This window comes from Cetorhinus maximus, chromosome 29 (assembly GCF_964194155.1).
Source record: "Cetorhinus maximus chromosome 29, sCetMax3.hap1.1, whole genome shotgun sequence".
Lineage (NCBI taxonomy): Eukaryota > Metazoa > Chordata > Chondrichthyes > Lamniformes > Cetorhinidae > Cetorhinus > Cetorhinus maximus.
This window is the reverse complement of record NC_135907.1, coordinates 2,868,523-2,893,265: the sequence shown is the minus strand read 5'-3', so window position 1 is coordinate 2,893,265 and position 24,743 is coordinate 2,868,523. Positions and strand designations below refer to the sequence as shown.

Genomic DNA, 24,743 nt, shown 5'->3' with positions numbered 1-24,743 from the left:
GAGGTGATTTCGATTGATTAAAATGTATATGCAGGACCTTTTTTTGTGTGTGTGTGTGTTTGTGCATGCACACAATATTTGGTTCGAAAATACTATTTTCCCTTCCGTTTCCTCTTGGATTTTGCACAATGCATTGTAAAGGAAGTCCCTTCCTTCTCTCCCCATACATAGAAATGTAATTCATGCCTCTACCACATACACACACACACACAAATAAATGGCCGGATTGTGCACATTTGTCAACTTTTTCAAAAAAAGGCAAAAAGAAAGCAGAAATCTCTCCATACATAGAATGGCATTTCATGCCTATATCACAAATTTTGTGTGTGTGTGCATGCACACAAAAATAAATGGCTTGATTATGCACATTTGTCAACTTTTTCAAAAAGGGAATATGAAAAGCAGAGGTAGAAGAAAACCAAAGTGTAATGTTGGGATAGAAGCAATTAATTATTCGAATAGGAATTGCTGGCAGTGTATATAGTAGTTTACATTATAGCAAATGAATCTACTGCAATGTAATGTTTCAGAAAAGGATTTTTATTTCATATTTTCCAAATACACAGTAGAAATTAAAAAAGAGGGAAATCACAGAAATAAACTGCCCCAGTTGTACATTATAATCCATGATCGATAGAAAAAACATATGCTTGAGGAACACAGCACCACAAATAAGGTGTCTTCAAGTTTATCCAGTGAAGAGACAAGCCTTGCAGATGAAGAGGGTTCTGGCTTATCTGATCTTAGCTGGGATAACAGAGGAGCATCATAATTGGCCACCGGACCTCCTGGATTCAGAAAAGGAGAAGAAAAATCAGTTAAGTTTCCGGCCTTGATCATTGACCAACAACCTCGACTGAAAATGTTCATTTCTGTGGACATCAGAGGAGGAGGAAACTAGGCATTGCTGTGGCCCCACGAGCTTGGCAAGCCTTGCAGACGAACAATGGTCACTTGGGTAAGTTGAAACTATACCTCAGCAAGAAGTCAATGCCAAAGGAGAGTTTTGGAATATGGTGAAGAAAGTATTTTTTTATTATTGCAGAGTTTTGAGATATTAATAGAAGTGAGAATAGTGAAAGTAACAAAATAATTAGAACCGGAGGTGTAACTATATCTATTTGTATAGACAATTAGTGTTGTAAATAGCAGCAAAATACCAAATGTAGCTGCAACAGAAAAGGGGAGGTGATTAAATAAATGTATATGCACAACCTTATTTTTGTGTGTGCACACAATACTTGGTTTGAGAATACTATTTTCTTTTCCGTTTCATCTTGAGTTTGCACAATGAATTGTAAAGGAACTCCCTTCTTTCTCTCTCCAGGCATAGAAATACAATTCATGCCTCTATCACATATATACAAAAATAAATGGCCTGATTGAAAAAGTTGACATGTGCGTACAAAAAAAGGAAAAGGAAGTCTATAGTCATGACCTAGCATGACCATAATCCGGAACTTTGGGAAAAGACTACAATTTAAGCAATGAATACAAAACTCCCTCATTAATGACAATCAATAGAATAGAATAGCAAAATAGAACCCAGTTGGAATATGTCATTCGGGTACCACACAGCATTCCCCCCCACCTCCCAAAAATATTTCTAACGAGACAATGACATCATCATCGATACTCCCAGCAATCATCATCATCAACCCAACAGCATTGGCCCCAATATGAACTGAAGGAATCCAGACCAGTTTATCAATGGCTTTAGTTCAGAAGTGGAAAACAAGTCTGGATGACTTTGTCATGGCATCATCAGGGAAATTATCTTTTCAAGCTGGACCATCTACCACAGCACCTGGATCGAAATGGCAACTCCATCTGGCTTCAAGATAAATTAACTCATTCCAGCCTCCAGGGGTATCTTATAGACGAATTGAAAGTGTGTGAATTAAGATCCCAGTGATCAGTTTGGCCCACTTGACAATGGTGACCCAGACCCAGGTCAGACAATATGTGAAGGCTTAAATAAAACCAAAACACTGCAGATGCGGGAAATCTGAACTAAAAACTGGAAATGCTGGATAAACTGGCAGCATCTGTGGAGAGAGAAACAGAGTTTCTGAGTCTGTATGGCGCTTCTTCAGAGAATGTGTGAAGGCTACTGGATCCTCTAGATTAGCAAGAATAAATCAACAATTGCGTCATCCTGCTCTCTGACATATTTTATTTCAAACTTGACTATAATGGCAATGTATGCAAACTGATATGGTCAAAAAAGTGAACAAATCTCTTTTTACAAAATCAGTGTCTACCATTTTAATTATTCAAAGATGAAATTCAAACTTATGTCCAGGATTCACAACTGGCTTAGTAGATGAACATATACTACATTATTTTGTACAGAATTGTACACTAGGCAACTGCCAAGTCAAAAGCTTAAGACTCTGAGCTGATCTCAGTTGAAGGGCACCACAATTGGAAGAGGGAGGAGGGAACCTGTCATCGGTCCTGCTCATGATTGCTAACAAGTAATCTAGTACTAGAAAATACATACGTGGACACAGGTACAGTTCAGTCTTGGCACTGATGCACTCAAAGGCGAAATAACCTGTCAACTATGTTGCACAAAGAACAGCCACTTAGATGAGGAACTGGGAGGCAGTAGAACTTGACCCCATCCAGAGTCACTTACTTTGGAATAGCAGGGGAGGAATATTTTCAAAATTGTACTGCAGACTTTGACAGCCTTTTGGGAGACATCCCATCCCTAATGACAGACTTGTTGACTAGCCAGAGAAATTCTGCACAGCAGCAATTGCTGCAGAAATCTGAGGAATATGAATTTTTATTTTGCTCGAGAAACTATCAGGATTTTTTTTCTCTTGCAAAATCAAGAAAACCAGCAGAAGTTCCATGCTACCAAGGCAACAGTGGTACTCCTACCCTTCCCACTTCTGAACTGGACAGTGTTACGATGATCTAGTTCATGGTTCATGTTGGTATTTGATTCACGTTAACATTTTAGAGGTAATGTTTACTTCTGAGAAGGTTGTTGTTGTGAATGTTAGGTGACTAAAATGCTGGGCTTCAGAGATTGCCAGATCACCTAAAAGAAAATGGCAGTTCAGAAGATTACCCATGTTTGTTTAATAGAGTCAGAATGTAAGAGAAGGAGCCATAAAACATCAGGTCGGCTTACTTAGTTGGAGAGCTGGAGACACGATGTCTACTCTGGTTGGAAAGAAGTGCAATCCAGAGAGATGTCTTGTTTTGGGAGTTAGAGCTAAATTAGATTAAACTCTGAAAGGCTACATTGTCATGGAGATGGGTAGAGTTTAAGAATAAATTGGTTTCAATTTATGTGTGTGTTTGCTGAAAGAGGGGGTTAGTTGCAGTTTGGACCTGGTGTGATTGGTAGCTCACAGGGAAGCCCTGGGAGCCATTAGCAGGCTTCAGGCAGTGATGGTTCAGGGGAATCCAGGAGAACTGAGAAGGTGGCGGAAGGTCACTGGTTCTGTGCCAGGCAGTTATGGCTCAGCGCAGCTAGGAGACTGAAGTTCGGAGAAACCCAGGGCAGTGCCAGTTTAGTGAAGCCAGCAGTCTGCGAAAGAGTTGGAAGTGTGCTGGTAATTAGAGGCAGGAGTGCAGCTTTATGAATCCCATGGGATGCAGTCTCCGGAAAAGAGACTGAACCATCGGGAGGTGAGCGTTGAGACAATCCAAGTCGGAACAGCTTTTGAGGGAATTTAGAGGCTAGTTTTTTGAAAGTGGAGAGTCAAAATCCCTAATGAGTGAGACAGAGTTTTAACAAGATTTTGTAACTCAAAGTGATCACTGACATCTGGCTGGGTTGCTGAGAAATCCAAGGGATCTGTCTTGGTCGCAGCTGCCATTTGATGTGCAGTGTGATGCATTTGACCACAGTTTTCTGTTAAATTCATATTTACCCCATGTTAACTCTAAAGATTAAAATTCTAAGATTGTAAATTATTTTACTTTTCTGACTTTGTAAAGTTCATTTTATTTGTTTAAAACTGTGGATATCATGGCTTTATTCTCTGAGTGGATAACTAGGATTTCAAACTTTGCCTATTTTAAACAAAAAGTCACTGGTCCCTAACCAGATAGTACCAAGAGTCAGATTTTGGTATGGAAAGTGGGAAGCCACTCTGGAGACTTGAGCACAAAATCTAGGCTGACACCCCAGTGCAGTACCAAGGGAGTGCTGCACTGTCGGAGGTGCTGTCTGTAGACTTCACCTCATTGGCACATTTGTGTAATTAATAAGACTTAAGTTATCAAATTGCACTGTGGATATGTTTAGTGACGAAAAGTCTTAATTTGTATGTATTATCAGGATAATTCGTTAATTTTGGGATATGTTGTTAAGGATGTCTTAATGTTGGCATCTCGTTAAGTGCCAAATACTGTGATGTAGCTTTAAGAAAGAACAAATGGGTCCTTTAAGAGTGAACTGAAGTGATAAGTAGGACAGGTTTTCACATTTGGGCTCTAGTGAGTCTAGCTTAGCAGTGAAGAGAAGCCAAAGCTACGATGCTGATTGGCCAGGAAGGTTGCCCAAGGACTAGATGTTCCAGGGCCTCCAGTCAAAGATACAAGTTATAGTTTAGCAGCTAGAAAGGACACCAAGGCTTCAAAGCTGATTCGCTGGTCTTGGGCCTAGAATGTTCCAAGGACCTCCAGTTAGAGATAAAAATTAAGGTTAGATTGCTGTGGGGATGCTAGGAGTGCTCTTCCCATTGGTCAAGAGTTACAAATATTGGGTTAGAAGTCGTTAGTTGCACTGATCCAATGTTGCAAAGCTACCTGCAAAAAGGGCATAAAAATAAGGGTGCATCACAGGGGTATTTGCCCTTACAAAGTGTTAGCATTTGTCACAGGACTTGCTGGGGGTCATTTGTTGGGAGAGAGTGTTAAGAATAGGGCGTTTGCCAGGAAGGCACTTGCCAGGAGTAAGGCACTTACTAGGAAATAGCATTTGAATTGGACATTGCCAGTCAACAGTTAATTGTTACAGGTTGAGGGGCTGCCATAAGAACCTATTATTAGGCTTAGTCAGTGACCAGAGTAACTGTCACAGGTCTGAGAACTGCTGTAAGAATACAGTATTAAAGATCAGTGAATCTAGTATTGACAGGAGCCAGGGCTAAAGTAATTTCCTCAAGACAGAGTGAATAGAAAATGTATAACCACTTAACTGCTCAGGAATCAACTTGGGGAAGTCAGTAGTAAAGTACAATCTTATTTTGGGAAGTCACAGTCTTTGTTAGAAATCTGTTTCCACCAGAGAGTGAGAGATAGAGAGAAAGGGAGAGAGACAGAAAGGGAGAGAGAAAGAGAGAAAGGGAGAGAGAGAGAGAGAGAGAGAGAGAAAGGAGAGAGAGAAAGGAGAGAGAGAGAGAGAGAACACTCAGCAGGCAGCTGTGAAGTGTGTAACTTCTTATACTTGCACTGGAGGTGGTACAGCAAAGGTTCACTAGATTGGTCCCTGGAATGAAGGGCTAAGTAAACTGGGCTTATATTCTCTGGAGGTTAGAAGAATGAGACCTACAAAATTGTGAAGGGGCTTGATAGGGTGGACACTGAGAGATTGTTTCTGCTGGTTGGGGAATCTAAAACACGGGGCCACAGTCTCAGGATAAGGGGCCGATCATTTAGGACTGAGATGAGGAGAAATTTCTTCACTCAAAGGGTTGTGAATCTTTGGAATTCTCTACCCCAGAGGGTTGTGGATGCTCCATTGCTGAATACATTTAAGGCTGGGCTAGACAGATTTTTGATCTCTCAGGGAATTAAGGGTTTATGGGGAGTGGATGGGAAAGTGGAGTTGAAGCTTAAGATCAGCCATGATTGTACTGAATGGTAGAGTAGGCTTATTGGGCTATGTGGTCTATGACTGCTCCTATCTCTTGTGTTTTTGTGTTCAGCAGTTAAGGTGGACTGGAAGCTTCAGCAGTTAAGGTGGACTGGAAGCTTCAGTAGTTAAGGTTAAAGTTGTGGGTTGGAAAAGGATCCACTAGAGTTTAAGTCTTAAAGCTGAAAAGGGATTAGTCTGTATATTAGGGTTAAGTTGGCTAAGAGACAAGGTTCAGGAACCAAGAAGAGACGACCTTGGAAGTCCCGACACATATTGAACTTGTGTATCGTGCCGTGCCTCAATTCATGAAACGTTAAGTATTAATGCTTATTGTCCAATAAACCTTGTTAATTTTCATTCTAAATTAGTGATTGTCTTTTTTTTTGCCAATTTGGTTATGCTTCGACAAGAATTTTCTTACTCTGGGGTTTAGTCCAAATCCCTATATGTCTTTTGGATGAACAAAAGCATTATCCAACCTCGCAGGTGGCCATTAAAGATCCCATGGCATTATTTCATGGAAGAGAAGCAGAGTTCTCCTCAGTGTCGTGGCCAAATTTATCCCTTAATCGACATCACTGAAACAAATGATTTGGTTGTATGCTGCGTGCAAATTGGCTGCTGTAATTTCCTACAACAGTGACTACATCTTCCAAAGCATTTCATTGGCTGTAAAGGACTTTGGAATATCCTGAGGCTGTGAAAGCTGCCATATAAATGTTTCCTTGCTTCTCTTTGACGTTGAGACATTGGCCGGGATTTTTCGGCCCAGTCATGGTGGCACCCGCCACAGGAGGTTCGGCGGCCCAGCCAAAAGTCCACTGACGTTCTGTGGGACCAGACGATCCTGGCAGAAAATCCCATCCATTAGCTGTCAAAGTGTTCTATTGATCTTCATTAAGAGCAGCACAATCCAGAGAACACAGCCAATGATCCAACCTTGGTCCAGTTTTAGACAAGGCAAAATATGGCAATCTGAGATGGAAACTATGGACAATATTGTTCCCTTGTCAAACATTGCCCAACAATCTAAAATTGCTTTGACAACAAGCAGAACAGAGTGTTTGAGATTCTCCTCTGTCACCCTACCCTGGGGCTGCCAATGACCACTGTGTCTGCATATCATGGCTGGAGAAGAGCTCGCGTCCCTTGCTGGTTTTCCTGGCTGGCGTTCAAACCCACTTACCACTGCGTCCCAGGTCTGCCATGTGGAAAGAATGAACCTGCGTTTCCTGCATGTCACACCTTTCATGGCCATTGGAAGTCCCAAAGCGCATTACAGCCAATTAAGTACTTTTGAAGTGTAGGGACTTTGCAATGTATGAAAAGCGGCAGCCAATGTGCATACGTTGCAAGTGCCCGAAAACAGCAATGAGGTAAGTGACCAGATTATCTGTTTTAGCAATGTTGACCGAGGGATAGATATTGGCCAAGCCACTGGGGAGAAGCCCCCAACTCTTTTTTGAAATATTGTTGCGGCACCTCTTACATCCTCCTCTTTGCAACAAGGCCAGGGGAGCATTGGTAATGGCCCCGGGGTCCTCCAAATGGAGTGCGAGGACTTTGTTGCACTCCTCCTCTTCCTCCATATAGGTTCCCCCCTTATTTTATTTCTTAGACTTCAGAAGTCCAGGGGGAGGTGGTGGCAGAGCGGTAATGTCACTAGACTAATAAACCCAGGCTAATTCTCTGAGGGTACAGGTTCAAATCCTGTTATGGAAGCTAGTGGAGTTCAAATTCAACGAATAATAAAAATAAATCTGGTAGTACAACATGTAAAAACTCATCCAGTTTACTAATGTCCCTTCAGGGAAGGAAATGTGCTTCCCTGATCTGGCCTAAGTGACTCCAGACCCACAAATGGTCTAGTAAGGCACTCAGTTCAAGGGCAATTAGGGATGTGTAACAAATGCTGCCCTTCCCATTGATGCTCATGTTCCATGAAAGAATAAATAAAAACAAAGTCTGCAGAGGCCTGTAAGGCAGCTTCTGTGTTGACCTTACGGCCTTTCCTGCCCAGAGAGCAATCCTACTAATCACCATTGTGTCTTTACAGCCAGGGAGCTGGTAAGATGCCTTTCATTGACAGGAAACACTCAGTGATATTCCAAATGATCCCCAACTTTGGGATTTAGTAACTGTAATGCCTCAATACTCAAATTCTTATCCATGTTTTTAAATCCCTAGATGGCTCGGTATCGCGATAGCTTTCTCCAGCCCTGCAGCCCCCAGAAATCTCAGCACTCCTCTGAATCTGGCCTCTTGCACATCCCCAGTTTTAATCCCTCCGCTATTAGTGACTGTGCCTTTAGCTCTCTAGGCCCTAAGCTCAGTAATTCTCTACCTCTCTTTCCTCCTTTAAGACGCTACTTAAAACCCTACCTCTCTGACCAAACCTTTGGTCACCTTATGTGGATCAGTGTGAAGATGCGTTTGACAATGCTCCTGTGAAAATATTTTACTGTGTTGAATGCTCTATATTAACACAAGGTTTTGTTTCTGTGATTGGGATAGCTATGGAGGGTGAGGTACATATTAGGATTAGAGTCATCGCACAGCCACAAAGAGGAGAAACCAGTCCAAGTTGTAAAAGGGCCAAGATTCTGTGACTATAACTTCAGGTTATGACTCAAAGACACAATTCAACTCTATGCTCAATCTCTTTCAGCAGCCTGTGTCCTCACTGTTCAGCAACATCTCCAGCTGTGGCAAATCTTGGATGCCTTAAAAATTGAGAAAAAAAACAAAATCATTTACACACACTAAAATTAATATACTGATAGACAGTCACAGCTGATGATAACAGGCTGCAACTCACCAAAGTTTCATCTATGTGAATAGAAATATTGTAAGAAAAGGTTCTTCCTTGCAATTTCCATGCCGATTCTTGGCTTTGAGCCTCACCTCATCTTCACCTTCTGATGACAGAGTTAACTCAGACATTGTTGCCAATATTTTGCACAAGTTGTCTGTTCATGAACGGTCATTCATGCAACTTGCGCAAAAAAAAGCCTTTGTTTCATCCTTTCCTTCTGTACAATTCACAGCCCTTACCCCTTCTCAAGAGGGCAAGAGTGTGCCGATTACAGGCGCTGCAAACCACAAACGTTTTGAGAGCTGCAGACATGCAGAGAGAGAAAAAAAATGGAACAAGCGCTTGTGAAGGAATTTTATAAGAGGGTGAGCAAAGGTGTGGCGCGTCTACTCAGAACGATGAGGCTCGAGTACAGAGTGCTATGGAAACTCCGGAGCGTAAGGACAGTATGCCCTTCACTAAAATTCAGATCACAGTAGGTTTTACAAGACAGAGTGAAGGCCAACCCTGGTTTATTGAAGTGCTTGTAGATTCTTGAGGCTTATAGGAGATAGATTGAAGCTGTCCAATAGGCTTGAAGATGAAAGAGTGAGCTCACAACCACACATTGCAGGATACCACTCAAGTCATATTCTAGGGATGACTAAAGGGCTGATTACAAAGATATACAAATGTTGGCAACCACTTCTGCTGTGCAAGTACAATGATTTTTTTAAAAATTCATTCAGGGGGTGCTAGGCCAGCATTTATTGCCTATCCCTAATTGCCCTTGTTCAGAAGACATTTAAGAGTCAACCACATTGCCATGTGGAGTCATGTGTAGGCCAGACCAGGTAAGGACAGCAGATCCTAAAGTGCATCAGTGAACCAGAAGGGTTTTTAGAACCACCAGCAATGGTTTCGTGGTCATCATCAGACACTTAGTTCCAGATTTTTATTGAATTCAAATGTCACCACTTGCCTTGATGTGACTTGAACCCAGGTCCCCAGCTCACTGGAATACTAGTCCAGCGACAACACCACTCTGCCACAGTTTTACTATGGGCCACAATGGTGTACTGCTGTGAATTCCAGGTCCAAGGTTAGAGCTAACCATATACAGCTTGCCTATAATATTTTATCATTTTGTTACTAGCAACAAAGAGAGATTGAAATGGTATGGTCGCCTGATGCAGAAAAAGAAAGCGAGGAAATGTGGTGAGGAGGTGGAGATGGAACTACCAAGAAGAAAGAGAAAAGGAAGGCCTAAGACCAGATGGAAAGGTGCGATGGCGGGAGACTTAAACACAGTGGGATTGGAAGAGGGGATGGAGAAGGGTGATCAACCAGCATTGCGGTGACCCCAAGCCGAAAGCAGGTGATGACTAATAACTGTCAACCTAGCCTTTTGAGCGCTGGTTTGTGGAGCAGCAGAGGACACCATAACTTTTCTTTAGCCTTATCGGTTTATGGGAACTGATAGAACATTGGGTGCAGCTACAGCTCAAGTCATGACAAGTTTATGTCCCCTACTGCACTCCCATCATTAACTACTTCTTTTAAGTTGGTTCTGCTGAAGGGTCATGAGGACTCGAAATGTCAACTCTTTTCTTCTCCGCCGATGCTGCCAGACCTGCTGAGTTTTTCCAGGTAATTCTGTTTTTGTCTTATGTAAGATCTTTGGGTTTCAGTTTTCAGAGAAATGAACTGAAACGCAGAACGTGATGCCAAAATACAAATAAAAGTCCTGAATCCCAAAATGATGAAGAGAGTAGAATTTAACTTATTCAGTCACCTTGAAGCACTGATCTCACGTATTTTGGTTTCTTGAGTTGCTTTTTCTTTGGGTGAGAAGGGGGGGTTTTAGGCCAGTTTTTTCATGTCCTGTAGGTTGACATTATGACTAAATATTAATATTACTGGATTCAGAAAGGATATATCCTCCACAAACTAATCCCTACACTTTACGTAACTGGGTCAAAAACAACACACAATGTAGATCTGTTGTGACCCTCAGATTTTGACCAAATTTTCAAATTTAGTGCAGGGTAACCACAAAACAATCTCTACATCAAAGACAGAATTAAAATATCCTCAGCAATTTTTCTGGGATTTGTGAAAGTATTCATCACTGGATGCTTCCCATTTTGATTAGTAGAGGGAATGCGCCATCGTGAATAGAAACATAGAAACTAGGAGCAGGAGTAGGCCATTCGGCCCTTCGAGCCTGCTCTGCCATTCAATATGATCATGGCTAATCATCCAACTCAATAGCCTGCTCCCGCTTTCTCCCCATATCCTTTGATCCCTTTCGCCCCCAAGAGCTACATCTAACTCCTTCTTGAAAACATACAATGTTTTGGCCTCATAATAAATGTGCATACAGCGATGTGGGTCACTGTACAGAAAGGTGGATGGGCTTGCCAACTGTGATTGTATTCCTGGAGGTTTCATCACATGACTTGCCCCCAGCTATTAGTCGGCCAACACATCCATCCTTCTGACGCACTGCCTTCCTAGGCCAATCGGAAAGCAATTAACCAATTGGATGATGCTCGACTGACAGGCAACCAGCCTTTTTTCCCCCATTTTAAATATTTTTTATAATCTGGTAAAGAGAAGCATTCAAAGAAAATGACCAAAGAAACAATCTTTTTCCATGTCCCAATGATTTTTCTCCAGGATTGCACACAGCAGTGTCCTGAAGATTTATCCTCAATTCCTGGAGACTCCAGGCCAATCCTGGAGGGTTGGCAACCCTATTTGTGGATAGTGTTGGTATTTGCTGGAGTTGTGTCACTGCTTCTGTAGGATCAATAGCTAATGTGAATCAATGAGGTCTTTCTTCTCATTCAACTAAATTGAATGTTGCTGAAAAAAGATACATTGTCGAAGCTTTTCGTCTTGCACTCATCAGGACAATTCACAAGAATACCCAATTGTAAAGGGAACAACAATTTATACTGCATGAGAAGAGAGTGCTGACTGGTTGTCAAGTGGATTGTCAGTTATCAGTTAACGGGTGCATTCTCCATGACAACACCTCTACCAATCAGAGTCCACTTGTCAACCAATGTGGAATCTTCAACATACAGAATATCCCAAAACAAAATACTTGGCAGAAAATTGGCAGGATGAATGAGGGAAGAATGAATATCAGTAAAAAGATGGGCTAGAAGAGGACAGGGTTCCAGAACCAAGATAATTGAAGGCTATGCCATTGATAGTGGGCAAGTGGTGCACAGGAGGTTGGAGTCAAAGAACTGACAGTTTTTAAAAATTCTTTCATGGGATGTGGGCGACGCTGGCAAGGCCAACATTCGTTGCCTACCTTTAATTACCCTTGAACTGAGAGGCTTGCTAGGCCAGTTCAGAGGCCAGTTAAGAGTCAACCACATTGCTGTGGGTCTGGAGTCACATGTAGACCAGACCAGGTAAGGACAGCAGATTTCCTTCCCTAAAGGGCATTAGTGACCAAGATGGGTTCTTACAACGATTGATGATAGTTTCATGGTCACCATTACTCAAACTAGCTTTATATTCCAGATTTATTCATTGAATTTAAATTCCACTGGTGGGATTTGAACCCTATATCCCCAGGACACTAGCCTGGGCCTCTGGATTTCTAGTTTAGTGACATTTCCACCAGGCCACCATCGCTCCCTGAGTAAGAAAAGAAAATTGCAGGGGAGGCAGAAACAAGACTATGAAAGGATCTGAAGACAAGGATCGGAATCCACTGGGAGAAGTAAGCCAGTGTAGGTGAGTAAAGGCGAGGGTGATGGGGGAAGCACAGAGCTGGTTGGAGGACAAGTTGCAGCAGCTGTAGGGGTTGGGATCTTACGGAGAGTGGGTAATGGGAAGGTCAGTGAGGAGAGTCTTGGGGTGATGGAGCCTGAGGGCGAAACAAGGGTGAATCGAAGGATCCGGTTGCAACATCAGAGATTAACCAAAACTGCACGCTCTTATCTAATTGGTCAAAATAGATGTGCGCTAAAAAGTAAATCAGCAGGTAGCTGCAACTTCAACACGAATCTTTGAGTCTATTGTAAAGCGGAGCAGAAAACAGAGGGATATATGGAGAATAATGAGCACCTTTCAGTAAACGACAAGCCAGTAAACCAGCAAAGTGACAAGATGATGCCATAATCCAGAAAAGTCAAGTGAAACCAGTTGATGTTCAAAGTCACAATCATGCATCCAAGATTACCTTAAGTTCACTAAATATCAGTTATTGTGCAGGTTGAATTTCGAGGTTGAAATTTTCTTTTCAATCATTGTTGCAATGTCACATTTCTGTTCGCTGATGAAAGTATTATTGGGAACTCAGGATTAATGGTTCTATTAATATTACAGCTTAGAGCTCAAAGCATAAAAGATTCAAAGTGTAGGAATGGTATTTGTCAGATAGGAGTATACATAACAGTGAGGCTCCGGTTAATCACACAATGGGGACCCGAGCAAGTTCATCGTTCCTAAAATTGCAGCAGAAACCTCATTTCTACAGACTGGTAATAAATATTTTTTTAAAAATTACTTTGAGAGAGTCTTTGGAACTCTCTTCCTCAAAAGGTGGTGGAAGCAGAGTCTTTGAATATTTTTAAGGCAGAGATAGATTCTTGATTAACAAGGGGGGTGAAAGGTTATTGGGGGTAGGCGGGAATGTGGAGTTGAGGTTACAATCAGATCAGCCATGATCTTATTGAATGGCGAAGCAGGCTCGAGGGGCCGAGTGGCCTACTCCTGCTCCTAATTGGTAAGTTTGTGTGTCTATGTGAACAAATATAGTGACATTCCACAGGAGGGGTGATAGGTGGAACAGCTGGTATCAGTTTGGTCTATTGTTTCAACGAGGGGTCCTATTAAAATCCTAGCAGGGAATCTGGGCCTGGAACTGTGAATACAGAGTAGGATGCTGCTGGTCAGGTTGTGTGGCAGAGAGTGAAGGCAGCCTCAGCAGGACCGAAGGAGTTTTGTGAAGCGATGTACGCATTTTAAAAAGTAAAGATTGAACTGCCTCTCCATTTCTCAGTTAGCACGTTCCCTTCCCAGCGGGGACCAGTGCAAAGCAAACAAAGAGCACCCCAAGTTCATTCACCCGTGTGAAGTGATTAATCTTAGCCTGGGAGGGCATTGGCGGGGGGAGAGCCTTAGGCCTTTCACAAAAAACTGGTGCAGGCAACTTTTTTGGGATCAAGAAACTTGTTCTCTAATGTAAATGAGGGCAATTTGAGTGCAGATGGTGGCATAGTGGTAACGTCACTGGACTAGTAACCCAGAGGCCCAGGATATTGCCCTGGGGACAAAGGTTCAAATCCCACCATGGCAGTTGGTAAAATTCAATTCATAAATCTGGAACCTTAAACTAGTCACAGTCATGGCAACCATGACAGCTATTGTCAATTGTTGTAAAAACCCATCTGGTTCACTAATGCCCTTTAGAGAAGGAAATCTGCTGCCCTTACCTGGTCTGGCCTACATGTGTGACTCCAGACCCACAGCAATGTGGTTGACTCCTTAATGCCCTCTGAAATGGCCTAGCAAACCCCTCAGTTCAAGGGTAATTAGAGATGGGCAACAAATGCTGGGCCTTGCCAGCGATGCCCACATCCCATGGAAGAATAAAAGAAATCGTAAATTTTTTAAAGCTTTCTCATGGGATCATTAATGTTACACACAGAGAACAGGTGTGAGGGGGATTTGGTATGGTGCTGGATCATACTTTATTGGAACAGAATTACATCGAGATTTACACAAGGCACTAAAATTGGTGGAAAATGCAGCAAACCAGGTCATAGAGTCGAATGGCAACAGAAGGAGGCCATCTGGCCCATCAAGTCCATGCTGGCTCTCTGTAGAGCAATCCAGTCAACCTCGTTCCCCCATTCTATCCCTAGCGCCCTGCAAGTTTAACTCCTTCAAGCGCTCATCCAATTCCCTTTTAAAATTATTGATGGTCTCTGCAGCGAGTTCCAGGTCGTCACCGCTCGCTGGGTAAAAGAGTTCTTCCTCACATCCCCCGTGCATCTCTTCTCCAAAACCTTAAACCTACATTCCACCCCCCTCACAAGTCCCTGTACTAGCAGCTACTGGGAACAACTTCTCTTTGGCTGTGTTTGCTGTCAGTACAGTGTTTCCCCGCCATGTTTACGCCTTTAGCGCAGTCCTCTGGATTTGAGGAAAAGGAACATCAGGAGACACAGTGTAAAGAAATTAATGGGAATTGTCCCCATTTCAACTGCATCACAGAGATAGAAGAAAGTTTCAGAGTTGGGTCGTAATGAGTGTGGGGCGGTGGGGAACCTACGACGTTTAAACAGGGACCTATCTCTGGTTAAATTTGCACTTTCTCAAATATGGGATCTGGAGTATTTGTCTTTCTCCTTTCCAAATTTCAGTTGGATTATGAATCAAGTCTGTACCAATACTAAGTGTATGATGACCCGCCATCTTGCTTGCCTGGGATATATTGGAGCAGAATTACATCCCTCTGAGCAGAGTGATGTCTTCGTGGACCAGTGCGCATGCACAGATGGCCATTTTCCATCGGCAGGACACACAGTATTTTCCTTTATCCATCTTATCTAAGCCTGTCAGAATCTTGTACACCTCTCTCAAATCTCCCCTCAATCCCCTAGGAGAACAATCCCAGTTTCTCCAACCTAACCCGGCAGCAAAAATCCTCCCCTCCCCCCTCCATCCCTGGAACCATCCTGGTCAATCTCCTCCGCACCCTCTCAACCACCCTCACACCCTTCCTAAAGCTTGGTGACCAGGGTGCCGGACTCTAGTTGAAGCCTAACTAGAGCTTTATAAAGGCTCAGCACAACTTCCCTGCTTTTGTACTCAATGCTGTCAAAACGAAAAACTTTCACAAAAGCACATGTCCGAGACCCTAAGATAAAAGCAAAAAACTGCGGATGCTGGAAATCCAAAACAAAAATACCTGGAAAAACTCAGCAGGTCCGGCAGCATCTGCGGAGAGGAACACAGTTAACATTTCGAGTCCGAATGACCCTTCAACAGAACTATTGAAAAGTCATTCGGACTCGAAACGTTAACTGTGTTCCTCTCCGCAGATGCTGCCGGACCTGCTGAGTTTTTCCAGGTATTTTTGTTTCTGTTTTTGTGTCCGAAGACCCTCCCTGGTTTTCAGCACTCTCACTCCCTTGAGCAACTCGAAATGCACCACTGCAGAAAGCTCTGCTTTTGTGAAGTGCAGTGAGGGAGAGAAAGTTTATCCAGGCTGCAGGAGTTGGCAGGCTTTGGCACTACGGCTCTGAGGGTGGGAGACTGCAGCGGTCAAAGGAAAAGTTTAAAAAGTGGGGATTATGTTGATCGACTTTATGAATCGAAATGTAGCGAGTGCGCAAATACCTCCAAAAGCACCAAGTCTGATCTAATCAAAGTGTGAGGAAAGCCTGTAGAGCAATGTGGCCACATCAAACATCCTCAGCACACCACCTCAAACAGATTTACAGTTTACTGTTGGGGTGCCACATTCAAAGGACCTTTTAGCATATTTGCAAAATGCAAATCTGTGAGTGGGATAAAATCAACCCTGGCTGAACGCAATGCTAATATTATGGAAACCACAAAATGAACAGTGAATGGTTAAATGTAAGGGTGAAAATGAAAGTGCTTTCCAGATCAAAGACAATGGTAAAGATCATCGGGTTATTAAGAAAGGTTATTGAATTGGGATTTTAAACAATGAGCTGCCATGGATAATGAAATGACTGAGTCAGGAAGGGCAGGTGTTTGGGCGTCTACTGGGACCCCAACCTTAGCTTCCCCCCCCGACCATTTTCTCCATTCCCAGAACCACATTCCTCATCTCTGCATCATTGTCCGCCTCTCCGGCCCCGCCTCTCTGGCCCCGCCTCTCCGGCCCCGCCTCCCCGACCCCACCTCCCTGACCCCACATCCGGCCCCGCCTCCAGTCCCGCTTCCGGCCCCGCCTCCAGCCCCGCCTTTCTCACCTCGCCTCCCCGGCCCCGCCTCCAGCCCCGCCTTTCCGTCCCCGCCGCCCTGGCCCCACCTCCGGCCCCGCCTTTCCCGCCTCAGGCCCCTCCTGTCCCACCTCCCCGGCCCCGCCTCCGGCCCCGCCTCCGGCCCCGCCTTTCCCACCTCCGGCCCCGCCTTTCCCGCCTCAGGCCCCTCCTTTCCCGCCTCCCCGGCCCCGCCTTTCCCGCCTCTGGCCCCGCCTTTCCCGCCTCCTTCCCTCTCCTGCCCACCGTCCCAGTCTCTCCTGCCTCCATTCTGCCTCGGTTCCCGCCCTCCTTCCCCGCCTCTCCCATTCTCTCTCTGAGCTTTGAGTGCACAGCTCTGTTAGCTCCAGGTCTGTCTCGTCAGGATTACTCTCCAGCAGCCTCGTCACATCAACCAACCGTGAACTTTCTCTCATCTATAACACATCAGAGTCCACATCCTCATACACTGTGTTCTCATCTGCATCAATTCAACAATATTACAATCCTCATCAGGCTCCACTCACTCTCCATGGCCCTGCCCCAGGCCTGTGTGTGTGTGTGTGTGTGTGTGTGTGTGCGTGTGCGTGGTGTGTACATGTGAGTGATGTGTGCATGTACATGTGCGTGTATGTGGTGTGAGTGTGGGGGTGCATATGAGTGTGGAGTGCATGTATGGTAAACCTGTCTGTGGGGTGTCTGTGTGGGATGTCTGTGTGTGTAGCGGGGGATGTCTGTTTGTGTGGTATGTGTGTATGCGTGTAGTGTGTGTGTGTGTGTGTGTGTGGCATTTGGGGGGTGGTTAGAGCTGGATAGAGGGCCAGTGATAGGTGGAGATAACCAAAAGATGTCACAGACAAAAGGACAAAGTGGTGTTAAAGGTGGTGATATTATCTGAGGAATGTGCTAATTAAGGGTAGAAAGCAGGACAAGCAAGGTACAGATAGCCCTAGTGGGGGTGGGGTGAAGGAATCAAAAAAGGCTAAACTCCATTCTCTCTCCGCTTGTCCAGTCCCTTCCCACCTACATCCGTGATTCCTCTGACACCCTACATCATATCAACAATTTCCAGTTCCCTGGCCCCAACCGCTTCCTCTTCACTATGGACGTCCAATCCCTTTACACCTCCATCCCCCACCAGGATGGTCTGATGGCTCTCCGCTTCTTCCTCGAACAGAGGCCCGAACAATCCCCATCTACCACTACTCTCCTCCGTCTGGCTGAACTTGTTCTCACACTGAACAATTTCTCCTTTAACTCCTCTCACTTCCTCCAAATAAAAGGTGTGGCTATGGGTACCCGCATGGGCCTCAGCTATGCCTGTCTCTTTATGGGGTATGTGGAACATTCCTTGTTCCAGTCCTACTCCGACCCCCTCCCACAACTCTTTCTCCGGTACATCGATGATTACTTCGGTGCTGCTTCATGCTCTCGTCGGGACCTGGAAAAATTTATTAATTTTGCTTCCAATTTCCACCCCTCCATCATTTTCACATGGTCCATCTCTGACACTTCCCTTCCCTTTCTTGACCTCTCTGTCTCAATTTCTGGTGATAGACTGTCCACCAATATCCATTACAAGCCTACCGACTCCCACAGCTACCTCGACTACAGCTCCTCACACCCCGCTTCCTGTAAGGACTCCATCCCATTCTCTCAGTTCCTTCGCCTCCGTCGCATCTGTTCTGATGATGCCACTTTCAAAAACAGTTCCTCTGACATGTCTTCCTTCTTCCTTAACCGAGGTTTTCCACCCACGGTGGTTGACAGGGCCCTCAACCGTGTCCGGCCCATCTCCCGCGCATCCGCCCTCACAACTTCTCCTCCCTCCCCGAAACATGATAGGGTCCCCCTTGTCCTCACTTATCACCCCACCAGCCTCCGCATTCAAAGGATCATCCTCCGCCATTTCCGCCAACTCCAGCATGATGACACCACCAAACACATCTTCCCTTCACCCCCCCTGGCGGCATTCTGTAGGGATCGTTCCCTCCGGGACACCCTGGTCCACTCCTCCATCACCCCCTACACCTCAACCCCCTCCCACGGCACCTTCCCATGCAACCGCAGAAGGTACAACACCTGCCCCTTCACTTCCTCTCTCCTCACCGTCCAAGGGCCCAAACACTCATTTCAAGTGAAGCAGCATTTCACTTGCACTTCCCTCAATTTAGTCTACTGCACTTGTTGCTCCCAATGCGGTTTCCTCTACATTGGAGAGACCAAACACAGACTGGGTAACCGCTTTGCAGAACACCTTCGGTCTGTCCGCAAGCATTACCCAGGCCTCCCTGTCGCTTGCCATTTCAACACACCACCCTGCTCTCATGCCCACATGTCCGTCCTTGGCCTGCTGCATTGTTCCAGTGAAGCTCAACGCAAACTGGAGGAACAGCACCTCATTTTCCCACTGGGCACTTTACAGCCTTCCGGACTGAATATTGAGTTCAACAATTTTAGATCATGATCTCTCTCGTCCATCCCCACCCCCTTTCTGATTCCCCCCACTTTTTTTCCCCAATAATTTATATAGATTTTTCTTTTCCCACCTATTTCCATTATTTTTAAATGTATTTCCATCCATTGCCTTTTTTGATTCCTTTTAGCCTATTTCGATCCCTTCCCCCCACCCCACCCCCACTAGGGCTATCTGTACCTTGCTTGTCCTGCTTTCTATCCTTAATTAGCACATTCCTCAGATATCACCACCTTTAACGCCTCTTTGTCCTTTTGTCTGGCATCTTTTGGTTATCTCCACCTATCACTGGCCCTGTATCCAGCTCTAACCACCCCCCCACTCTTAAACCCGTTTATATTTCACCTCTTTTCTATTTTTACTTAGTTCTGTTGAAGGGTCATTCGGACTCGAAACGTTAACTGTGCTCCTCTCCGCAGATGCTGCCAGACCTGCTGAGTTTTTCCAGGTATTTTTGCTTTTATTGTGAATAGCTGTCTACCCTATCTATGTCCCTCATAATTTTATACACCTCAATCATGTCCCCCCTCAATCTCCTCTGCTCCAGGGAAAATAACCCCAGTCTATCCAATCTATCCTCATAACAAACTCTCCAGCCCAGGCAACATCCTGGTAAATCTCCTCTGCACTCTTTCTAGTGCAATCACATCCTTCCTATAATGCGGATTCCAGAACTGCACACAATACTCTAGCTGTGGCCTAACCAGCGTTTTATACAGTTCCAGCATAACCTCCCTGCTCTTATATTCTATGTCTCTTATATTCTATGCCTCGGCTAATAAAGGCAAATAACCCATATGCCTTCTTAGCCACCTTACCTACCTTAAGGGACCGGTGGACATGTACACCAAGGTCCCTCTGATCCTCGTACTTCCCAGGGTCCTAACATTCATCGTGTATTCCCGTGCCTTGTTTGTCCTGCCCAAGTGCATCACCTCACACTTATCCAGATTAAATTCCATTTGCCACTGATCAGCCCATCTGACCAGCCTGTCTATATCCTCCTGTAATCTAAGGCTTTCCTCCTCACTATTTACCACCCCACCAATTTTCATGTCATCTGCGAACTTACTGATCAACCCTTCTACATTCAAGTCTAAATCGTTTATATATACCACAAACAACAAGGGACCCAACACCGATCCCCGTGGAACCCCACTGGACACAGGCATCCAGTCACAAAAACACCCCTCGACCATCACCCTCTGCTTCCTGCCACTCAGCCAATTCTGGATCCAATTTGCCAAATTGCCTTGGATCCCATGGGCTCCTACCTTCGTTATCAGTCTCCCACCAGTGTGTGGGGTGTCTGTGTGTGCGGGGTGGGGCGATATCTGTGTATGGTGTGTCTGGTATGTGTGTGTGTGTGTGTTTGTGGTGTGGTGTGTGTCCGTGTTTGGTGTGTCTGTGGTGTATACACGTGTGTGGTGTGCCTACATGTGATGTGTGTGTGTTTGTACGTGTGCGTGATGTGTATATGTCCGTGTGCGTGTGTGTGGTGTGGGGGTGTGGGGTGTGTATGTGTGGGGTGTGTATGTGTGGGGTCCATGTGTGTGTGTGGTGCGTGTATGTGTGGTGCGTGTGTGTGTGTGTGTGTGTGTGGGGTGTGTGTGTGTGTATGTGGGATGCATGTGTGTGTGGGGGTGTGTGTGTGTGTGGGGTGCGTGTGTGTGTGTGTGTGTGTATGTGGGGGGGTGTCTGTGTGTATATGTGTATGCAATGTGTGTGTATCTGTGCATATGTAGTGCTGTATGTTGTGTGCTGTCTATGTGTGTGTATGTTTGTGGTGTGCTGTGTGTCTGTGTGTGGTGTGCCTACATGTGTGGTGTGTGGGTGCATGGTGTGTGTATGTACATGTACGTGGTGTGTGGGCTGTGTGTGTGGGCTGTGTGCGTGGGGTGTGGGTGTGTGTGGTGTGTGGGCTGTGTGTGTGTGCGTGGTGTGTGTGTGGGGTGTGGGTGGGTGTGGTGTGTGGGCTGTGTGTGTGTCTGTGTGTGCGGGCTGTGTGTGGATATGTGTGTGTGTGTGTGGTGTGCCTGTGTGTGTGGTGTGTACACGTACGTGTGCATGGCATGTGGCATGTGCATGTGTTTATGTATTTGTGTGCGGTGTGACGCATGTGTCTGTGTGTTGTGTGTGTGTCAGTACATGTGCAAGTGTGTGTAGTGCAAATGGTGTGTGTGGCGCATGTGGGGTGCATGTGTGTCTGTGTGTGTGGTGTCTGGTGTGTGTGGTGTCTGGTGTGTGTGGTGTCTGGTGTGTGGGTGTCTGTGTGTGGGTGTCTGTGTGTGGGGCATGTGTGTCAGTGTGTGTGTGTGTAGTGCATGTCTGTGCTGTATGTATGTGTCTATGTATGTTTGTGGTGTGTGTGTATGTGTGGTGTGTATATATGCGTGTGTCTGGTGTGTGTATATATGCGTGTGTCTGGTGTGTGTATATATGCGTGTATCTGGTGTGTGTATATATGCGTGTGTCTGGTGTGTGTATATATGCGTGTGTCTGGTGTGTGTATATATGCGCGTGTCTGGTGTGTGTATATATGCGTGTGTCTGGTGTGTGTATATATGCGCGTGTCTGGTGTGTGTATATATGCGCGTGTCTGGTGTGTGTATATATGTGTGTGTCTGGTGTGTGTATATATGCGCGTGTCTGGTGTGTATATATGCGCGTGTCTGGTGTGTGTATATATGTGTGTGTCTGGTGTGTGTATATATGCGCGTGTCTGGTGTGTGTATATATGCGCGTGTCTGGTGTGTGTATATATGTATATGTATATGTGTGTATGTTTGTGTTTATGCTGCCACAAGAATATCAGTGTCGATCGACTGAAGGGCTCTGCGAAGAAAGACTTACTCAGACAGCACCTCATAAGCAACCTGGTGATGCTCAACAAACAGGAACCACAATGTCCACAGTTCCTGGTCTGTCCTTAAATATACATAATCAGCACCTGTGAGGATACTCTTGGTTTCTCCAGCAGGAAACACCAAGACTGGTTTGGCGAGAATGACCAGGAGATCCAGGCGTTCCTGAACTAGAAGCACCACCGAAATCCGAGGGGAAGAAAGCAGGTCTACAGACAAATGAAGGCCGAGGTCCAGCAAAAAGCCCATGACCTAAAGAACAGATGGCGGGTAGAAAGAAATATAGCAACTCACCGACAGCCATGACCTGCGTGGATTCTTCAGTGATGTCAAGACCATTTATAGCCCAAGCACCCAAGGACCAACCCCACTGAGAGCTGAGAACGGAGTGGCGCTTATCAAGGACAGAGAGGCAGTCAGCGTTTGCTGGGAGGAGCAATTCAAGGGTCTCCTCAACTGAGACTCAGTCCTCAACATGAGTGCCCTTGACCACATTCCACAGCTCGCCACCCACCAGCCCCTCAGCACAATCCCAGCCCGACATGGGGTCGAAAAGGTCATCCGACAGCTAAGAACCGACAAGGAGCAGCCACAACCCCCAGCAAAATGCTAAAATACAGCGGAGAAGTACCCTTGGCACAAATACATGAGCTCACACCACCCCCCAACCACCCCACCCGATCTGGAAGGAGGAGAGCAGGCCAGGGGATCTCCGAGACGTCATAATCATGACCATCTTCAAAAAAAGAGACCAGACCGACTGGGGTAACCACAGAGGGGGTATCTCTGCTGAACACCACAAGGAAGGTGGCTGCAAGAGTACTTCTCAAATCAACTTCTTCCCCTGGCCAGAGCCACAATGTGGGTTCTGTCCATCGAGCGGCACAGTGGACATGGTCTTCACAGGATGACAAGACCCAGGAAAATGCCAAGAGCAGCAGTGACCTCTATTCATGACCTTCTTTGACTTCACAAAGGCCTTTGACTCTATCAACCGGGCGGGACAGAGGAGCATCCTCCTCAAATCTGCCTGCCTGCAGATATTTCTCCCCATTCTCTGCCTGCTGCACAATGACATGCGAGCTGTGATCTTTACCAACCGACCTGCCGCACACCCAATACGAGTGCAAACTGGGGTCAAGCAAGGCTCTGGCATTGCGCCAACGCTCTTTTCCATCTTCCTCACTGCAGCATCTCTGTGACGCTCCCCATCAGACTGGAGCTACTCTGCAGGATGAACAGGAAACGACTCGAGCTACACCACCTCCATCCCAGAACCGAGATCACCCCAGCCTCCATCGAGCTGCAGTGCACTGAGGGCACTGGCCTATGCGCACACTCAGAGGCCAAGCTCCAAACTGTCGTCGACGCATTCACAGAGGGATAGGAAGCAATGGGCTTTAGGCTAAACATGCGGAAGACAAAGGTCCCCTACCAGCCTGCTTCTGCTGCACAACACTTACCCCCCCTGTACAACACTTAGCCCCCCTGCACAACACTTACCCCCCCCTGCTCCCGCTGCACAACACTTACCCCCCCCTGCACAACACTTACCCCCCCTGTACAACACTTACCCCCCCTGCACAACACTTACCCCCCCTGCTCCCGCTGCACAACACTTACCCCCCTGCACAACACTTACCCCCCCCTGCACAACACTTACCCACCCTGCACAACACTTACCCCCCCTGCTCCCGCTGCACAACACTTACCCCCCTGCACAACACTTACCCCCCCTGTACAACACTTACCCCCCTGCACAACACTTACCCACCCTGCACAACACTTACCCCCCCTGCTCCCGCTGCACAACACTTACCCCCCTGCACAACACTTACCCCCCCTGCACAACACTTACCCACCCCTGCTCTCGCTGCACAACACTTACCCCCCTGCACAATACTTACCCCCCCTGCACAACACTTACCCCCCCCTGCACAACACTTACCCTCCCTGCACAACACTTACCCCCCCTGCACAACAGTTACACCCCCTGCACAACACTTACACCCCCTGCACAACACTTACCCCCCCTGCACAACACTTACCCCCCCTGCACAACACTTACCCCCCCTGCACAACACTTACCCCCCCTGCACAACACTTACTCCCCCTGCACAACACTTACCCCCCCTGCACAACACTTACCCCCCTGCACAACACTTACCCCCCCTGCACAACACTTACCCCCCCTGCTCCCGCTGCACAACACTTACCCCCCCCACCATCCCCGACTATCAAGATCCACGGGGAACCATTGGGCAATGATGATCATTTCTCACACCTTGGGAGCCTCCTCTCCATGAGGCAGACACTGACGATGAAACTCAACATGGCCCCCAGTGCCTTCAGCCCACTGAGGGATGACAAAGACCTGAAACCCAGTCCCAAGCTCATGGTCGACAGGGCTGCAGTGCTACCTGCCCTCCCGTATGAGTCAGAGAGACACGGACAAAGTACAGCAGACATATTAAATCCCTGGAGAACGATCACCAGAGATGCCTCGGCAAAATCCTGCAAATTCAATGGCAGGAGAGGTGCCCCAATATCAGTGTCCTCTCTCCGGCCAACATCCCCAGTATCGAGGCACTGGTTATGGTTACTCAGCTACGCTGGGTGAGCCACATCGTCCACATGTCTGGCACAAAACTCCCAAAACAAACTCTCTACTCCGAGCTTCTTCATTGCAAGCGGTTAGCAGGAGGGCAGAGGAAACGTTTCAGGGACGTCCTCAAAGCCTCCCTGATGTAAGATCCCCACCGATCCGCGGGAATCTCTTGCTCGAGACCGACCAAACTGGAGAAGAAGC

The 24,743-nt window shown here is 46.1% G+C and overlaps 1 long non-coding RNA gene across 2 annotated transcripts in view; it reads right to left on the bottom strand.

The window, feature by feature from the left end:
• Positions 1–520: 520 nt before the first annotated feature.
• LOC144669561 (uncharacterized) overlaps positions 521–24,743 on the bottom strand; it is a 72,097-nt gene continuing 47,874 nt past the window's right edge. Inside the window, exons 3-4 of one of the 2 annotated variants that reach the window (XR_013573687.1) lie at positions 8,387–8,553; positions 541–788 (exon numbers count right to left, since the gene is read on the bottom strand). This is a non-coding gene — a long non-coding RNA (uncharacterized LOC144669561). Of the gene's footprint in view, positions 789–8,386; positions 8,554–24,743 lie in introns of both variants that reach the window. The other variant, XR_013573686.1, reaches the window with a different exon arrangement.